Source organism: Pristiophorus japonicus, chromosome 8 (assembly GCF_044704955.1).
Source record: "Pristiophorus japonicus isolate sPriJap1 chromosome 8, sPriJap1.hap1, whole genome shotgun sequence".
NCBI lineage: Eukaryota > Metazoa > Chordata > Chondrichthyes > Pristiophoridae > Pristiophorus > Pristiophorus japonicus.
This window is the reverse complement of record NC_091984.1, coordinates 19,817,959-19,835,027: the sequence shown is the minus strand read 5'-3', so window position 1 is coordinate 19,835,027 and position 17,069 is coordinate 19,817,959. Positions and strand designations below refer to the sequence as shown.

General features: G+C 45.1%; 1 pseudogene; it reads left to right on the top strand.

Moving 5' to 3' along the window:
- Nucleotides 1-12,249, top strand: part of LOC139268022 (calcium-activated chloride channel regulator 1-like) — a 29,933-nt pseudogene extending 17,684 nt beyond the window's left edge.
- Nucleotides 12,250-17,069: the final 4,820 nt, after the last annotated feature.

The window sequence follows — 17,069 nt, the reverse complement described above, 5'->3', positions numbered from 1 at the left end:
TTATATCCATTTAATATGCAATGGGACCGATATGCATCAACTGATTCCTGCAGGAATTTTGGCAGGAATCTGCCTTAACAGCTGAAAACTCCGGCAGGAACCGGACAAGGCAAAGCCCAGCCATGAGGCAAAGTTTTCCGGGATAGAAAACGTTGGGAGTGGAGCCTCTCCCGTAACACTAACAAAGCATCAACATATGGAACTCCCCATATTCGGATTTCCTGTGCTCCAGCTTGAAGTCAGGCCCTAATGCAGAATCAGCAGTGGTATATCTGCTCTCACTGGGCATATCGCCTTGGCAACCGGTGAAGTGGGCCCACCTGAGGATCCAGGATGTGAAAGGGAGTAAAATATTTTTTTTAGATACATGGCTAACAGAAAGCAGAGAGTCGGGATAAATGGGTTCTTTTCGGGTTGGAAAGCGGTGGTTAGTAGTGTGCCACAGGGATCGGAGCTGGGACCACAACTGTTTACAATATACATAGATGACCTGGAAGAGGGGACAGAGTGTAGTGTAACAAAATTTGCTGATGACACAAAGATTAGTGGGAAAGCAGGTTGTGTAGAGGACACAGAGAGGCTGCAAAGAGATTTAGATAGGTTAAGCGAATGGGCTAAGGTTTGGCAGATGGAATACAATGTCGGAAAATGTGAGGTCATCCACCTTGGAAAAAAAAACAGTAAAAGGGAATATTATTTGAATGGGGAGAAATTACAACATGCTGCATTGCAGAGGGACCTGGGGGTCCTTGTGCATGAATCCCAAAAAGTTAGTTTTCAGGTGCAGCAGGTAATCAGGAAGGCGAATGGAATGTTGGCCTTCATTGCGAGAGGGATGGAGTACAAAAGCAGGAAGGTCCTGCTGCTACAGGGTATTGGTGAGGCCGCACCTGGAATACTGCGTGCAGTTTTGGTCACCTTACTTAAGGAAGGATATACTAGCTTTGGAGGGGGTACAGAAACGGTTCACTAGGTGTTTCCGGAGATGAGGGGGTTCCCTTATGATGATAGATTGAGTAGACTGGGTCTTTACTCATTGGAGTTCAGAAGGATGAGAGGTGATCTTATAGAAACATTTAAAATAATGAAAGGGGTAGACAAGATAGAGACAGAGAGGTTGTTTCCACTGGTCGGGGAGACTAGAACTAGGGGGCACAGCCTCAAAATACGGGGGAGCCAATTTAAAACCGAGTTGAGAAGGAATTTCTTCTCCCAGAGGGTTGTGAATCTGTGGAATTCTCTGCCCAAGGAAGCAGTTGAGGCTAGCTCATTGAATGTATTCAAGTCACAGATAGATAGATTTTTAACCAATAAGGGAATTAAGGGTTATGGGGAGCGGGCGGGTAAGTGGAGCTGAGTCCAAGGCCAGATCAGCCATGATCTTGTTGAATGGCGGAGCAGGCTCGAGGGGCTAGATGGCCTACTCCTGTTCCTAATTCTTATGTTCTTATGTTCTTATGTCATTTTCTGTGTGTATATTATAAATGTTATTGTTTTACTGACCTGAGACAGTGCTGGTCGAAAGTAGTCATGAAGAAATTCATCATCATCATCATCATCATCATAGGTGGTCCTGAGGAATTTGATTGGTTTATTTATTTGGCATAAATCGAACTCAAAACTGTCTTCCAGTACTCTGGGTCGAGTCGCCGTGTTTGATGTTTGCAGTTGGCAGTTTCAGACTGCTGGGTTTGAAAAATAAGTGAGGAATGTGATTGGCTGTATTTTTGGTGCTTGCCCACTGCTGATTGGAAGCTTTCCTAGCAATCCAAGGAATAGAAATAGTTTTTGATTGCATTTAGTAAATGGGATATTTAATTTAACATCATGATTATTTGAGCTGATCTTTTTGCTCTATCGACGTTTGCTTGAGATTTCTGAGGTGTGACACATTCAGATGTGACAATTTCAATAGGTGTGACGATACAGATCAACTAAAAAAAATATTTGTATTTACATTGATAAATTTACAAAAAAGGTGTTCTGACTCAATGCATCACATTTATAGCAATTCATAGAATATTGAAAGAGTTGTAGGTTTTGAAATGAAGTCCTGCCTTATCACTTTACTTTGCACTTGTCATCAGTGAATACCAATATGGTGAGGATTTGTAGGATTTAACAAAAGTGCTAACATCGAACAGTATTTGTATTACATGTTCCTCTCAGTCTACAGCTGATTACCCTTTCTTGATTTTAGGTGCTGATATTATCAAGAATGATGGTATTTACACTAAGTATATGCCCAAATTTAATGGATTCGGAAGATACAACTTTAAAGTGCATGCAAAGGGAAAGGAAAGGTCGACAAGGATGGCATTCAGAACAGGGGGAAATGCCTTATACATACCAGGATACACAGAAAATGGTAATACATATTTGGCAGTGGTAAAGAAGAATATGTAGAGATGCCATCGCAGTGGTATATGAACTTATTCAAGGGTGAACTTTTGGTTTGCAAGTTCGCTATATGAACTGAGTGCTATCTCTCTGGGCTCCATCTGCAGCCATCCAGAGAACTTGCATAATGCTTATAGTTCCTCGTAATAAAGCGCAGGGATTTATATCATCCTTACAACCCTTATCATAAGGTAAATAATGGTGCGTGCTTGGGGAGGGAGGGGAGGGATGTGTGTTACTTCTCTTACCAATTAGAAATCTGTGCCTCTCTACACCTCCAATGCCAACCGGCCTTGTACGCTTCCTGATCATGTCAGCTTCACACAAAGCTACATTTGTTGAGGCTTTTTCTGTTGGGGTTCATACAGCTGCCAGCTATTACCCTTTGCTGTGCACATCTTTGATATCTTATCTCTTCCAAACGTTATTGCAAAAGCAACATATTCCCTTATAGGTCAGAGTGGGAGTGGGGCAGAGAATTATATTTTTCAAATCAAGTCATTGAGATAATAAAACACAACCACTTACATGCAGTATCTATGAGATGACAGGTAACAATTCTAATCACATACCCAAGGAGGACTTTCTTCAGGAGATCACAAGTCTGTCGTCTTGACTGCTTATGCGAGGCTCATCAAGACTAAATCAAAAAGTTCTGAGGAAGATTTGTGTGTTGTATTTTCATTATGCAGGAACAATGTGGGCATCATATATCATCAGGTTCTGTGTGTATGTTGATACCGCTGCTAGCTGGTACCCTTTGCTGTACACACCTTTGATATCTTATCTCTTCTAATCTTTATTGCAAAAGCAACATATTACCTTATCTACACTGCAGTAAATTCCTTCTCGATATTCCCCCTTGTTGTGCTTGAAGCCTGTCAACTACAGCTGTGTGTCTTTCTGACGTGTGTTTTAACACAACTCTAGCTCAATATTGTATAATTTTATATAATGCCAACTAGCCTATTCAATAATCTATACCTGCCTATCCTTAGACAGAGCCATCATTGTAAGAACTTGCTGTACTTCAGCTAATTTTGAACCGCAGTGGACTGCAGTATCTTAGAAGTCATAGCGTCAAATATTTGTTGTTAGGTTCTTCAATGTTACCAATCAGATCAGTATGTCTTATAATCCCATCTAATCATATTGGGCTGGAAATTTGCTTGTGCCACTGTTGCGGCGTTAACCCGGGCAGAGCGGTAAAGTTTGCGCCGGAAAATGGTTTGCGTCTCCAGCCGCAAAATTCACCAGCTGGGCCCTGAGTGTGGGGCGGAGCACGAAGGGAGGTGTTCCACATCTCTTTTAGGGCGCTAGGCTGGCTGAGCAAGTGAAAATCCCGAGGTAAACAGCCGGCTTCAGAGCGCCCTAAGAGAGGCTTCCGTGGATTAAAAAAATAATTAAAAAAAAAACATTCCCAATACATTAGTGATGCCACATCCACATGAATCGCAAAAATAAAAAAAGCATTCACACTTGCCTTAGGTAGACGGTGCTTCCCTCACTGCAGCCGCTACAACTTGGACCGCCAGCTTTCACAGGTGCTCCCTCTAGGGCGCGTTACGGGACGCTACAAATCGGGCGAGTTTCAAATTTCGAGACGGTTTCGCAGCCAGGGGCGTTGCATACCGGCTCACCTCTCCCAGGTGGTACTACTCCGTGCTGCACTGTCAGAGGTGTTGTCTTTTGGATGAAATGTTAAACTGAAGCCCTGTCTGCTCTCTCAGGTGGATGTAAAATATCTCATGGCCACTATTTCGAAGAAGAACAGGGGAGTTATCCCTGGTGTCCTGGCCAATATTTATCCCTCAGTCAACATAACAAAAAAAAAAAAAATGATCTGGTCATTATCATAGTGTCGTTTGTGGCAGCTTGCTGTGCCCAAATTGGCTGCTGCGTTTCCCACATTACAAAAGTGACTACACTCCAAGAGTAATTCAGTGGCTGTAAAGTGCCTTGGGACATCCGGTGGTTTTGAAAGACACCATATAAATACAAGTCTTTCTTTCATTTTTTTTTTGTTAAAGGGTGGCGCTAGTTAAGTCTATGTAGTCTGGATCTAATAGATGCATGTCTTTTTTTTCATGTAGGCAATATTCAAGCAAATCCACCAAGACCACCAGTCAATGAGGAAGATCTTGATGCTAAATTAGGAGATTTCAGCAGGGTCAAATCAGGAGGAGTAATTTCAGTTCCCGTGGGAACACCCATTGTTGATTTTCCACCATGTAAAATCACAGACCTTCAAGCAACAATAGTTAAAGATAAAGTTAAGCTGGAATGGACAGCACCAGGAGAGGACTATGATCAGGGAACAGGTAACTGTTGCTGAATTCAAGTTACTTATAAGGAATCTTTCTTTCTAAGAGTGAATCGAACAGATAGTTGATGAATTCTGCTGACCAGCGGAGATATCACACAACGAAGAAAAGCACCTACCCACAGGAAGAGAAGGACCAGGGAATATTGAAGAGCAAGTCAAGCCCTGGTGATTTGGGGAATTTAAGTATAGTATTAGCAGATAGAAACATAGAAACATAGAAAATAGATGCAGGAGTAGGCCATTCAGCCCTTCGAGCCTGCACCACCATTCAATAAGATCATGGCTGATCATCCACCTCACCTTTCCTGCTTTCTCTTCATACCCCTTGATCCCTTTAGCTGTAAGAGCCATATCTAACTCCCTCTTGAATATATCCAACGAACTGGCATCAACTCTCTGTGGTAGAGAATTCCACAGGTTAACAACTCTCTGAGTGAAGAAGTTTCTCCTCATCGCAGTCCTAAATGGCTTACCCCTTATCCTTAGACTGTGTCCCCTGGTTCTGGACTTCCCCAACATTGGGAACATTCTTCCTGCATCTAACCTGTCCAGTCCCATCAGAATTTTATATGTTTCTATGAGATCCCCTCTCATTCTTCTAAACTCCAGTGAATACAGGCCAAGTCGATCCGTCTCTCCTCATATATCAGTCCTGCCATCCTGGGAATCAGCCTGGTGAACCCTCGCTGCACTCCCCCAATAGCAAGAATGTCCCTCCTCAGATTAGGAGACCAAAACTGAACACAATACTCCAGGTGAGGCCCCACCAAGGCCCTGCACAACTGCAGCAAGACCTCCCTGCTCCCACACTCAAATCCCCCAGCCATGAAGGCCAACATACACCCGCCCTCTTCACCGCCCGCTGCACCTGCATGACAACTTTTAATGACTGATATACCATGACACCCAGGTCTCGTTGCACCTCCCCTTTTCCTAATCTGCCACCATTCAGATAATATTCTGCCTTCATGTTTTTGCCACCAAAGTGGATAAACCAGTGGCATTGGCTATACTGTTTCGAGGAATAATTTATGGTGTATGATGTCAGCAATGCGCATGGCAAAATTTGATAAACAGCAGTGACATAATTGACCAGTTTTGCTGGTGTTGAGGGATAAAAGTTGTCCAGCACACCTAGGGAACTTGATTGCTCTTCAACAAATAGTACCACTGCATATTTTTATCAGAGTGATTATTTGCACTAGTTTTTGGATGCACTTATTTGCACTCGCAAAATGCTCTGATTGGCTCTCCAAGATTTCTTGACCTGATTCCTGATTGGTCCCCTTGGAGGATAAGACACACCCAGCAGTTTCTTTGGAATGTGTAAATAGAACCGCCCAGCCCAAGTTCTGAGTGACTTTGCAAAGTGTAATTCGAGCCATTCTGACTGCTGACTCCAGCCAAAGTTCCTGACCCCTTCCAGCCCAAGTTCCTGACCCCTCCCAGCCCAAATTCATGCACCCCCAACAGCCGAGATTCCTGCCCTATCCCAGTCAAAGTTCTATACACCCCCAGCCCATGACACCCACAGCCTAAGTTCCAGACCCCTCCCAGCCCAGGTTTCTGCCCCATCCCAGCTCGTTCATGTCTCCCAGCCCAAGTTCCTGTCCCATCCCAGCCGAGGTTCCTGCCCCATACCAGCCAAATGTTCTGTCCCCCTCCAGCCCAAGTTCATGCCCCCCCCACCACAGCCCAAGTTCTTACTCTATCTCAGCCCAAGTTCCTGACACCCCGCAGCTCAAATTCCTGTCCTTACCACCCACCCCCCCCCCCACACCCATCCACCCTCACCCGCCATAGATGGGGCTTTGTGTGTGGGTCATGGATTGTTAATAGGTTTATTGAGTATGAGGTGAATAATGACAGTGTCGTGACTTCCAGATTTCATCCACTCCAATGATGTCCCTTGTCATACAGGCACCGAGCTTTCCGAGAAATCAGGTGTGGGTGTAAAGGGAGTGGGATTGGATGAACGTGATCCATCTTCCCTGAGATCCCTCTCTCCCCTCCGGTCCCCTCTCCCGCGTCCCCTCTCTCTGCCCCACTCTCTCTCTCTCCCCACAGTCACTCACTCTTCCCCAGTTTTTCTCTCTCTCACACTACAGGCCCCACTTCGGGGTCGGGTTCGAGGAGTCTGTGCATGCATAGGCGTCGGGGGCAGAGTCCATGGTGCACAGATGCAGAAGGATGCTCAAAAAACTAGGGACGTGCTTATATGCACTAACAAAATGCTTTGATTGGCTCTCCATGATCACATGGCCTGATCTAGGTGAGAGTGCTACGAAGGAGCCAAGATGTTGTTTAGTCAGTAAGCCAGGTTTCCTTTTCAAATAGACTGCTTTACAAAATAATCCATATTGCTCAGTTCAGGGTGAAAAATAATCTTAATTCAGTCAGATTCCGTTACCAGACAATCATCAAATCAATTTCTTGAGTATGTCCGGGATAGGTTTCTACAACAATATGTTCTCGCGGCGACAAGGGGGCAAGCCATAATAGAGTTAGTAATGAGTAATGAGCCAGATTTAGTTAATAGCCTAACTGTGCATGAACATTTATCCAATATCGATCATAACATGATCGAGTTCAACGCAGTGTTTAAAAGGGAGAACCGCGAAACAGCTATGAAGATTCTAGATTTGGGTAAGGCTGACTTCCAATGGAATGAGACAGAGACTGTCCACAGTAAACTGGGCAAATCTGTTAATGGGTAAAAGGACTGCAGATCACTGGGAGATGTTCAAAAAAGATTTCAAGGTGATACAGAACCACAACCCGAGGGGCAAGAGCTCTATTTGCCAAAAAAAAACACCCATGGGCAAGTAAAGAGGTGAGGGACAACTTAAAATTAAAAGAAAAAGCTTACAAAAATGGCACAGTGCCTGGCTAATGGAAAAGGGACAAAGAACAGCAAGGGGTCACAAAACAGACAGTAAGAGCGACAAAAGGGAATATGGAAGGAAACTTGCAAGGGATATCAAAATCAACACAAAGATATTAGGAAAAAGAGGGTCATCAGGGCAATGTTGGCCCCTTAAAAACTGAAAGTAGTAATATTGTCATTGAGGAAATGGCAGACATGTTGAATAATTACTTTGAGTCAGTATTTGCAGTAGAGGAAGAGGATAGCATGCTGGATATCCCAAGGAAACTAATATTGAATCAGGGACTCAAATTAATGCAAGTAAAATAACAGTAATGAAGAAAATAATGGTACCAAAGAGTGCCAAATCCCCAGGACCAGATTTTTTTCCATCCCAGGATATTAAAAGAAGTAGGTGAGCACATTGAAGATGCCCAAACTATAATCTTCCAACATTCTCTTGATTCAGGAACTGTTCCTCTAGATTTAAAAATTGTGCATATCACTCCGCTATTTAAGAATGGCGAGAGAAGGAAACCAAGGAATTATAGACCAGTTAGCCTAACATCTGTTGTTGGGAAATTGCTACAATCTACAATTAAGGATCTGGCGAGTGAACACCTCAAAAATTTTCAGCTGATCGGAGAGTCAGCATGGATTTGTGAAAGGTACATCATGCCTGACAATCCTGATTGAATTTCTTGAAGAGGTGACTAAAGTAGTGGACAGGGGAATGTCTAGGGAGGATGTATATGGACTTCCAGAAGGCATTTGATAAAGTCCTGCATAAGAGACTGTTAACTAATGGAATTGAGTGCAAATTATTGACCTCGTTAGGAAATTTGCTGAGTGGCAGGAGACAGGCAGTAGAGATAATGGGTAGGTAGTCAAATTGGCAGGATGTGACTAGTGGTGTCCCGCAGGGATCTGTGTTCGGGCCTTAACTATTCACAGTATTTATTAATGACTTAGATGATGGTATAGAAAGTCATATAATCCAAATTTGACGATGACACAAACATAGGTGGCATTGTAGGCAGTGTAGATGAAAGCATAACATTACACAGGGATATCAATAGATTAAGTGAATGGACAAAACTGTGGCAAATGGATTTCAATGTAGCAAACGTGAGGTCATCCACTTTGGTGCTTAAAAGGATAGAACTTTCTAAATGGTGAAAGGCTAAAAATAGTGGAGGTCCAAAGAGACTTAGGGTTCCAGATATATAGATCATTAAAATATCATGAACAGGTACAGAAACTAATCAAAAAGGTTAATGGAATGCTGGCCTTTATATCTGGAGGACCAGAACACAACGGGGTAGAAGTTATGCTGCAGCTATACAAAATCCTGGTTAGATCATACCTGGAGTACTGTGAGCTCCACACCAGGATATATTGGCCTTGGAGGGAATGCAGCGTAGGTTTACTAGAATGATACCCGGACTTCAAGGGTTAAGTTATGAGGAGAGATTACACAAATTAGGGTTATATTCCCTAGAATTTAGAAGATTAAGGGGTGATGTGATCAAAGATTTTAAGATATTAAGGGGAACAGATAGGGTAGATAGAGAGAAACTATTTTCACTGGTTGGGTATTCTAGGGCTAGGGAGCATTGTCTAAAAATTAGAGCCAGACCTTTCAGGAGTGAAATTAGGAACCACTTCTACATGCAAACGGTGGTAAAAGTTTGGAGTTCTCTTATGCAAATGACAATTGATGTTAGATTAATTGTTAATTTTAAATCAGAGATTAATAGCTTTTTGTTAACCAAAGGTATTAAGAAATGTAGGCCAGAGGTGGGTATATGGAATTAGGTCGCAGATAAGCCATGATCTCATTGAATGGCACAACAGGCTCAAAGGGCTCAATGGCCTACTCCTGTTCCTAAGGGCCCAATTTTGGCCATGACTTGCATCAATTTTTTATGGAGTAAGTTGTTTTTTCTGGCGTAAGTTTAAAAAATGCCATTTTTCTCCCAAAATTTGCTCCAGAGTAAGTCAGTTAGGTACAATTTGTTTTAGTTCAGTTTTTTTTCCAAAAAGGGGCGTTCCCAGACACTTACGCCAGTTTTGGCTATTTATGCCACTTTGGCCAGTAAACACTTACCCCAAATCCACTTAGGTCAGCGTATGTGGCCAGCTCTGAAAAACCTTGCGGGCAGTTAAGAAATTGGCGCAGGTTAGTACATTTAAAGCACCAAGACTTATAAAGCACTAAACAAAGCCCAACAATAAGCATTCAATAACAAATAAAAAATGGAAGGAAGCTGAGGACCTGCACCATGACTTACAAAGCACCAAACAAACCACAAAAAGTAATAAGCAATCAATCAATAACAAATAAAAAATAGAAGTCCTACCTTTATGCCAGAATCAAGTTTTTTGTTTAAAGTTCCCCCCCCCCATAAAAACACTCTTTCTCTCCCCTCCCAAAACACTCTTTCTCCCCCGCCCCCACCCCCGCCCCCCACCCACCACCCGCAAAACTCTCCTCCTCCTCCCCCCCCCCAATCAAAACTCTCAAGCACAACCATCAATGAATAAAAAATAAAACTGAAGTCCTACCTCTGCCCGGGAATTCAGCAGGACGGCCGGCCGGTGCGGGAAGCCACTCGGCAGTGGATAGGGTGCGGCGAGACCGGGACGTCCCTTCGGCCGGGGATAGGGGCTGCGAGCATTGGGTCCTGCTCACAGCCCGCAGGACACGCTGGGAGGGGAGGAGCATGCGCGCAGACTTCACTGCGCATGCGCGCAGGTGCTGGCACTGTTTTCGGCACTGGCTAGTTGCTCTGCCTCCCACTTCACAATGCACGCCACGCTGGGACTCTGGGGACTTGGAAGAGCGGCCAGGATGGGGCGACTTTTTTCCGGCGCCATTTCCAGCGCGCAAAGTTGGTGCACTTACCTTAAGTGCACCAAAAAAAGGGGTTGGGCAAAATTGTGTCCTACGTTCCTATGATTACTAAGTGATCAGAAAGTGAATTGGAATAATTTACTGTCCAATCACACACACCCATCATCCGCATTCCCACAGTCTCACACAACTTTCCCCCCACACACACGCCCACACACACAACCCCACATCCGGACACACACACACCCCATACACACATGCACCACCCACAGTCTCAAGCACACCCACACCAACCCCACACGCCCTTTTGTTAGAATGTGACCATGGAAAATACTGAAGAGGATCAGGAGAAAATGAAATGGGTGCGCAAGGATTTGAAATTAACATCTGACATTGAGCATGTTGTTCTGACATACAACAACAACAACCGGCATTGATATAGCGCCTTTAATGTAAAATGTCTCAAGACGCTTCACAGGAGCATTACCAAACAAGATGTGACACCGAGTCACGTAAGGACAGGTGACCAAAACCTTGGTCAAATATGTAAGTTTTAAGCGGCATCTTAAAGGAGGAGAGTGTGCCGGAGAGGCGGAAAGTATTACAGCAGAAGGTATCTGGATAACAGCAATGCTATCATTCTCATAAATCTTCTCTACACCCACTCCAAGGCCTTGACATTTTACTAAAGTGTGATGCCCAGAAGTGGACACAATACTTCAGCTGAGACCTAACCAGCAATTATCAATGATTTAGCATAACTTTCTCACTTTTGTACTCTATGCCTCTATTTATAAAGCCAAGGAACCCATATGCTTTTTTAATCAAATGTGAATATATTCATTTATTTCCAATTTTTTATCCTTTTCTTAGCCTCTCGCTATGAGATGAGAATGAGTGACAGCCTGCTACAACTGCGGGACAATTTCTCAAAAGCTGTGCTGGTTAATTTGACCAACGTGATTCCACAACCATATGGCTCCAGAGAAACAGTTACAATTGTTCCTGAAGATACAGAACTGCACAATGTGACAACTGTCTATTTCGCTCTCTGTGCATACGATAAAGGCAATCAGTCTTCTGAAATGTCTACTGTGGCCAAGGTTACTGTCTTTGTGCCTTTGATTGAGCACCCAAAAGACAACAATATAGCGGAGAGGGCTTGTATTGTAGTAGTTGTCACAATTATTGTGTGTTTGATTATTGCAATCACTGCTTGCATTGTGCACAAAAATAGGCAAAAAAGAGAATTTCTGTAGGTGTGTAATGTCCTCGCAGTAGGAATGAACAGGCTAAGTGGATCAGGGGGTATGGAGAGAAGGTGGGAGTGGGGTACTGAAGTTGCATGATCAGCCATGATCATATTGAATGGCGGTGCAGGCTCGAAGGGCCGAATGGCCTGCTCCTGCACCTATTTTCTATGTTTCTATGTAGTTAATGAGACTAATAATCCAAACACTTCATCAGATTACACTTTATACACATATAGATTTGGTGGGGAGGGGAGGGGGTGAAGATCCACGGGAATTCTCCAACATTTACGTCATTATTCCGGGTTCCCACGGCTCTTCCACCAAAGTTACGGTGGACAATCGGGAGAACCACTGTGGAAATTCACCGTCTAAATATCTGCTTATCCTCTTGGGTTCGGTAGGAAGGCTGCACGTTTCTAGCTGGTTAAACACCAGTAGTACCCCGGACGCACTCCAGGTTACCTAACTTTTAGCTCTCACCAGCCTACGTCTAAGTTCCCTGGATTTGGATCATTTTGTGTGCTCTTACTGGGAAGGAAGCAGTATTCTTGACTAATTTTGATGTTATTTCTGTTGCTGTATGCAAATAAAAAACTAAATCTGCAATTTTAGTATTGTTTTCTTTATGTGGCAGATAACATCATTCAGAAGTTTGTAAAGAAGGTCGTTGGGACTTTGTCAATATTTGGAGTGGGTATCCCACACAGAAGAGTTTTATTCTATTAAAGTTCCGTCATTGCCATTATCAACAACAAAATTTACATTTAAATGTCACCTTTAATATAACAAAATATACCAACAAGGTTCACAAATGGAAATAATCATGGAAGGGGAGGCTGAGCCATGGATAGAGAAATTAGGTGACTGAAAACCTGGTCAAAGGGATGGATTTTTCAAAGGCTTTTAAAGGAGGAACAAATAAGTGCAGCAGCAAAGGGATTTAGGGTGAGAGACCCAGGGCTAGAAATCTGGTATCGCCCATTTTGAGGCGGTAAGTTTAGCACCTTAGGAAAGTTAGCGCCGGCTACCGCAAAATTCGGTTTCAGCGCCCCAAGAGGAAAATGGAGCAGTAAATCACAATTCTCTTAGGGCAGTGGAGCCGAAAATCATTACGCTAACTTCCTAGAGCAAATGTGGATGAGGCGATGGCCGTTCGACATTCCGGTGCCAGCCACTTCTTAAATGGGAGCTAAGATGACTCTGTGCAGGTGCTGTCTCACTATCGCAGTTTGGTCAGAGCGGCAAGCGTGCCTACTGCTTTTCCAACACTGCCCTGGAGGCTTTAATAGAGGCTGTGGCAAGGCGAAGGGATGTTCTGCAGCCAGAGAGCTTTCAGACGTTTGTGGAGGGAGGTGGCACAGCACGTGTCGGCAAGCAGCACGGTGCCCAGAGCTGCGACACAATGTCGCAAGAAGTTGAACGACCTCACTCGAGTCGTCAGGGTGAGGACCCTTTCCATTAACCTTACAATGCCATAATGTGATCCTCACTGTCTCACACAGTGTACAGTCTGTGCAGTACCTGCTCCTTCAGTATAAATACCAGTCCATGCTTTTCGTTGCTGAAGAAAGCTGGAAAGTTCTGCCTCAGATCATCAGCCTGGGTCTCGATGCATAGCTCTCTTTGGTTCCTACTCAGCCCCACCCCCTTACTACCCTTTCCCTCTTTATATGCGTTGGGAAAACCTTAGCCTTACCCTTAATCACAGCTGGTAGCCCCTCACATCCCACCGTTTACACAGCTACTCTGAGAGTCAAATGCGCACTTGCACACTTCCATACAGTAGCAGCTATTCAACTATGCAAGGCACATCTGGCAGACGATTAGCTGCACACTTACTCAGACCTTGTTATTGCAGAGGAAGCTCACTCACAACCGGCGAGGGCAAACGCAGACCGGAGGAGGGGAGCCTCACCTCCATGCCCTCGGGGAGGTGGAGGAGCGAGTGGCCACCCTCATGGGTGCAGAGGTGGGTGTGGTAGCGGTCAGGGAAGCCGAGCCTCCTGGGATAATGATGGTATATTCATCCCCTTGCCCTCTTTTGTGAGACCAGTTACTCCTGAAACTACACACCTTACCCACTTTACATATAAATGCTCTATGTCACATAAGATCATAAGAAATAGGAGCAGGAGTAGGCCATTTTTCCCCTCGACCCTGGTCCGCCATTTAATAAGATCATGGCTGATCTGATCATGGACTGAGGTCCACTTCCCTGCCCGCTCCCCAAAACCCTTTATTCCCTTATCGCTCAAAAATCTGTTTATCTCCGCCTTAAATATATTCAGTGACCCAGCCTCCACAGCTCTCTGGGACAGAGAATTCCACAGATTTACAACCATCTGAGAGAAGAAATTCCTCCTCATCTCAGTTTTAAATGGACAGCCCCTTATTCTAAGACTATGTCTCCTAGTTTTAGTTTCCCTATGAGCGGAAATATCCTCTCTGCATCCACTTTGTCGAGCCCCCTCATTATCTTATATGTTTCGATAAGATCACCTCTCATTCTTCTGAACTCCAATGAGTATAGGCCCAACCTATTCAACCTATCTTCATAAGTCAACCCCCTCATCTTCAGAATCAATCTAGTGAATCTTTTCTGAACAGCCTCCAATGCACGTATATCCTTCCTTAAATACGGAGACCAAAACTGTACGCAGTACTCTTAAGTGTGGCCTCACCAATACCCTGTACAGTTGTAGCAGGACTTACCTGCTTTTATACTCTATCCTCCTTGCAATAAAGGCCAACATTCCATTTGCCTTCCTGATTACTTGATGTACCTGCATGCTAACTTTTTGTGTTTCATGCAGAAGGAACCCCAGGTCCCTCTGTATTGCAGCACTTTGCAATCTTTCTCCATTTAAATTATAATTTGCTTTTCTATTTATTCTACCAAAGTGGATAACCTCACATTTTCCCACATTATACTCCATCTGCCAAATTTTTGCCTACTCACTCAGCCTGTCTGTTATGTCTTTAGCTGCTCTGATAATGACTCCATGAGGTACTTGAACAGTAGTGACCTAAGTCCATTTATTGTACTCCAGAGTGAGGATCACATCTGGTGGCCTGCCTTTTATACTAGGCCTGACACACCTGTACAGGTAACCTGCAAGTCTCCCACTGCAGTGCCCTCTGGTGGCACACCTTAGTGACCATACAGCTGGTGTACAAGTTTCCCATAGTAATGCCCTCTGGTGGCACATCATATGTAATAGTACAAACAGTAAACATGCTTGGATACATGACATCACTCTCCCCAAGTCCTTAGTGCAAATCGTCTTCATGCATTGACTGTGCTCTGGGCTTAGCTCTATCTGGTTGACCCTTGGAGGGTTGTTTCCATCTTGGGTGAGTAGGTGGTGTTTCATTGGCAGTAGAGGTCCAGGTAGTCTGATGGCAGCGTGGTGCCCAGTGCTGGCAGTGGGAACCCCGTTGGCTCAAGTTGCCTGCTCTCGGGGCCTTTGCCGTTGCTCCTAGAGTCAGGCAATTTCACAGATGCCTGTGACCTCCCTGTCCTTTCCTTGTGCCCCGGGTCACTGCTGCTCCCTGAGGAGCAGTTGTCTAGCAGAGCACAGGGGACTGCTGACTCGTTTGCCTGGACGTTATTTGGTTTGGGATCCTAGCTGATCCTGGTCCCATTTGGGAGAACCGTTGCGGGTGACCCTTCGTTCCCGGGTGTAGTCTCGTTGGCGATAGTGTCTGGGGGCTGTGCCTTAGCACAGTTTGCTCTTACAGGCTCGAGGCGGTTAGTGCCATCGGGTGCCTGAGAGGTGGAGCTGATCGGGGGCAGGGTATCGATACCGGTGCTGTTGCCCTCCTGAGATCGCTTGCTCTGCAGCTTGTCTATATTAGCTGCTCGTGGCCACACTCCTTGGTGCATCGATCTGGTCCCAGGGACGCAGGCTACAGCCTTGGTAGCTCACTGGACCTGTGTGCTCCCGATGGGTGTTTGCCCGCTGCATTAACAGAATGCAGTTGAAATCCTACATCGCACAATGTTTCATTGCTCATTGTAAATCACCTGTAACTCCAATCACAATCGCACGACTTTTCTTTGCTTATTACATGTATAAAACTCTGATCATCAATTACAAGCTTTACATTTAACTCACAGTTGCTATTACATTGATTGAGTCCCTTTAAATGTGATGGGTTGCAGGCCTCCTTTAAGAAAGCCTTGCTTTCTTTACCCTAATCCTCTTCTTCGCTTGGTCCCACATGTTGCTCCATCAGTGCTGCACCTCGTGGTCTGGCCGCCACCATCTTTTTCTTCAGCATTTCACCTCGTGGTTTGGGCGCCATCTTTCCTCCATCCATGATGTCGACTGCTGTGATCCTCTTCTCCCCGGGTTCTGCCACCGGAGCTGGGAAGTCGCCTTTGGATCCGATTTTCTTTCTCCGGAGTCCTGCCACTGGAGCCTGGAAGGTGTGTTCGGGTCGTCTCAGCTGGATCATCTCCACGCAGTCGTGCTGGGCGGTCTGTGCCTCGGGTGCTGTGCTGGTCTGCTCTCTGGTGCCGGATCCACCCTCAGGTGAGGGCTTGCTTTGTCTCTGAGCGCGGAGGACGTCGATCGCTGGAGGGAGGAAATCTTCCCACTTCCAATGGATCTTCTCCATCCACCTTCTTCCGAGAAGCGTTGGTCCACCACCTGCAACAATCCACAGTGGTAACTTGTGCACCGCGCCATCATGGAGTACCATTACATCCGCACTCCCAACGACTGGGATAAGTTCATTGGTGTTCATTGCACAGCTTTACCTGAACCGGGACCAATTTGGGTCGTTCAGCTTGATTGTCCTATAGTCTCTCAAAGGCTTCTTGATTCATTACTGACTGACTCGCCCATGTCCACTTCCATGAAGACTAGAACGCCGTTTATCTTGACTTCCATCCTTAACGGGGAATGTTCTGTAATGCAGGTAAACATGCCATACACCTCATCGTGAGGCTGAGCTGCCTCTCTGACTATCGCTTCATAATCTGCGCTGGATTCATGGCCATCTGCAGACTCTTCATCAACACAGTGAGTCATATTTCTTTTACACACTCACTGGAGGTGGTCCTTTATGCTGAAGCCTTTACACACATAGTCCTTAAAACGGCACTGGTGAGCCCTGTGATTCCCTCCGCAACCCCAGCATGGTGCTACTCGATTCGCCCCACTCGGTGGACTCTGAGTTAAGGGACTCGGGAGCCTGTTCTCTCTCCCCTGAGAGGGTTCGCGTTCGACAGTCCAACCTCCAAAAGGCGCCATTCTTTTGCCAGGTTTGAGTCCTGAGGATGAGTTATCCGCCTAGAGCCGCAGGTTGAGGTCATGAATGCCTGGCTCATGTGATGGTCTTCTGCAGTGTGACTGTGGT